This window comes from Octodon degus, unplaced genomic scaffold (assembly GCF_000260255.1).
Source record: "Octodon degus isolate 3935 unplaced genomic scaffold, OctDeg1.0 scaffold00059, whole genome shotgun sequence".
NCBI lineage: Eukaryota > Metazoa > Chordata > Mammalia > Rodentia > Octodontidae > Octodon > Octodon degus.
In genome coordinates, this window is record NW_004524635.1 from 12,543,223 (window position 1) to 12,546,441 (window position 3,219).

At 35.0% G+C, this 3,219-nt stretch overlaps 1 protein-coding gene across 1 annotated transcript in view; it reads left to right on the forward strand.

The window, feature by feature from the left end:
• The window catches only part of Stt3b (STT3B, catalytic subunit of the oligosaccharyltransferase complex), a 103,471-nt gene that overhangs the window by 80,625 nt on the left and 19,627 nt on the right, over positions 1-3,219 (forward strand). The gene's annotated exons all lie outside the window — the stretch shown is intronic.

A 3,219-nucleotide genomic window follows, 5' to 3' on the forward strand; every position in this document is an offset into this window, starting at 1 on the left:
AAGATGCAGACATGATATCCTGTCCACAAACACTATTAAAACAAATCTGTTCATTGATTTGAGAGAAAGTAAGTGTGTATCTATCCTATTTTGTATATACAGATACAAAATGTTCCTTCATTTATATCCCCTTTTTTTGTTTAGTTTTGTCAGAGATGGGTATTCCTTTGTCATTTAAATATGGTAGGTGTGTGAATTAAGCAAAATATTCCAATATAGTCCAGTAGTCCATAATAGAAGTTGGTTTTCCATAGGACTGGCAATATCAGAAGTTGTTGACTTAAGCCTTTTACAGCTCAGCATATTAATATGGCTTTACTTTTTATGCCTCGTTTTTATACTTTTCTGCTGGATTCGTAAGACCAAGATAAAGCAAGACCTATGTAACAAGAAATGTATCTTTTGTATCTGATAAGGTCGGTCAAATCCCCTCAGGATTTATCGTGAAACCCTGTACCACAGTTTGTAGATCCTTTGTCAGTGTCAGCTATGTGGATGAGTCACGGCCATTGCTTGACCAGTTTGCTATTTGAAAGCCTGAGAGAATGTTTCCTCTCCAGGTGACTGTCCTTAGGCACATTCTACATCGTCGAACACTCTTCTCTGTGGCCCCATAATCTCCTTGATCAGAAAATTTGGAACACCAGTGAGTTACATGATGTTACAGTACAAGTTCTCCTATATCCTTAGTCTTCATTGACCTTGAAAGGCTAGGACCATAATGTTGGCTGTCCTTTCAGCCCTTCTTTTTCTCTAATTTTTGGTCTGCAAATTTAGATTGTTAGCCCTCCTGAAGAGAAGCTTATTATGATTACCCTACAACAATAGGCAGTTGAGCTTTAACCTCACTGTCTGTCTGAATATCTTAGATGTAACATGGAACAGGTATTTTCCATCAAGTTAAGGTATTTTCCTTAAAGTTCCATATGTTAAACTTTAAGCCCTATGGAATATGAAGAAAAAATTTTAAAAATTAAATATTTTTAAAAATCAGAACAATTAACATATTTTCACACAGAAATTTAGAAATCTGACCATATACAGCATTGTAGCTCCTTGTTTTTTTTCTTGTCTCTTGTTTTCATTTATTACCTTTTTTTAAAAAGCGAACATTTACTTGAGAGACAGTATGGCAGTAATTGGTATGACATGACGAGCAGTATGTATTTAGAAGACCAGAATGACAGGCATTTCAAGCATGACCCTAGTATTACACATTGCTGTCTTCAGTGCAGTTGCTTAGTTCACAGTGTCAGCATATATAGTTAGTCAGGGTGAGGATCCTACCAATTAACTGCTAGTTTCAGAAACATGCTGAAGATTCTCAGGATCATTGCCTTACCTATCTTGTGCATATAAATGTATGGCTTTGCCCCTGTTGTGTGTCCTAGCTTTTCTCCTTACTCTGTCTTCGTTGTCTAATCAAGAAAAGGATCCAAAGTAGATGTCAGAATTAGTAGGTTAAATACATTCTTAAGGAGTTTAAATGGAAATATTTAAAATACCATCAATGTATAGATTCCTTTGAACATTATTTCAAGATAAACTAGGTAAAAGAATGGAAATTGAGGAAAAAGACTGTATTTTGTGAGAAGAATTTCTGCGGTTACTGTAAAAATACTTGCAGACCGGTGAGATAGCTCAGTGGCCTCAGTGCCTGCCTGGCAAACACAAGGTCTGGAGTTCAATCCCTGGTACTGCAAAAGAAAAATGAGAAGGAAAAGGAGGAAAAAACCCAAAAACACATGCAATTAATATTACTTTGATCTTAAGACATTTCTTGTTTTTAAGGCAAAGAAAAATAAAATGGTTTAGGGATACATATATGTGTAAATTAGATTAGTAAATGTCTCAGGTACTCTAGATAGTGTTAAAATTGTCCACTTACCCTGCTTATTTCTTTTTCTCTCTTCTTCTACCCTTTTAACTAAGAGTGCTTCTAACTTTATATAGTTTAAATTCAAGTGAAAGGAAAATGGTAGTATAGAGCAAGTATTTCTCTTCCTTTTTCTAGATTTTATCAAGATTTTAAGATCCTAAATAGTATGTTAGCGTATAATGTTCTATGTCTACTGTGTCCATCCATGTGTAAAAATAGATAAGGATTGTTAATTTAAAACTCAGTCTAGTTTTATTCTAAATACCACAGTAAATTTATTTTGAATGAATTATGTAAAATGATTATGAAAAATATTCCCCCTTTCAGTAAGGTTTTGCATATTCCTTATAATCACAGCTAGCATATATGTTCACATGTAAAAGAATGTCGATGGGACAGTACTGTGGATTATGTTGATTTGGGCAGAGAGTACAGCACAAGTTGGGAAAGAGATATAAGAAAAGCTGAGATGGGGGAGGTTTTGTAATTTTAAGAAGAAAAATTAGACTTTTATGAAGATGTATTTCCACTCCCAGCATCTCAATCCCCTTCTTATCTGCCAGCAAGCTGTCTCCCTATTTCTTCCTATTGTCTGTCTTTTGTTTTTGTTTTCTACATATAGTTTGCTTTTTTTTTTTTTTAAATAATATGATTTTTAAGCTTGTGTGCCTGTATTGTCTTTTTGGCTTAACATTGTGTATTCAGAGTGTATCCATTTTTCTACAAATGATTCATTTATTTTTCATTATATATAAAAACATTTTAAAGAAAACCATTCATCTATTGATGGAGATATGGGGTACATCCAAGATTGGGCTGTTGAGAATTGTACTGCTATAAATATAGGTATGCATGTATCACTATAATGTGATGTCTTTACCTTTTTTTGTGTGAGTAGGAGTAGTTATTGAAAGCTTCTGTCTGAGAGGGACAGAAGGAAGCCCAGAAAATGGGCTGCCTTGAATTCTTTGACTCTTTCAGAAGCACCTAGAAGGAAAACAGCTGTGTCAAATAGAATTTCCAGTTACAGTTTTTTTCAGAAGCTATGCAGAGTATATAAATCCACTGTCAGAGGTGTGATCTCTTCCACATGTGGATAGCCAGTTTTCCCAGTACTGTTCGTAGAGGCTGTCTGTCCTCTGGCATGTTTTTGGCCCTTTTGTCAAAGATCGGGTGACTGAGTGTTTGGGGTTATTTCTGCTTCCTTTGTTGTAGTTCAGTGGTCTACGTGTCTGTTTTTATGCTAATGCCATACTGTTTAATCACTATAGCTCTGTAACATAATTTTAAATCTGGTATTGTCGGGGCTGGTGAGATGGCTCAGTGGTCTAAAGCACCTA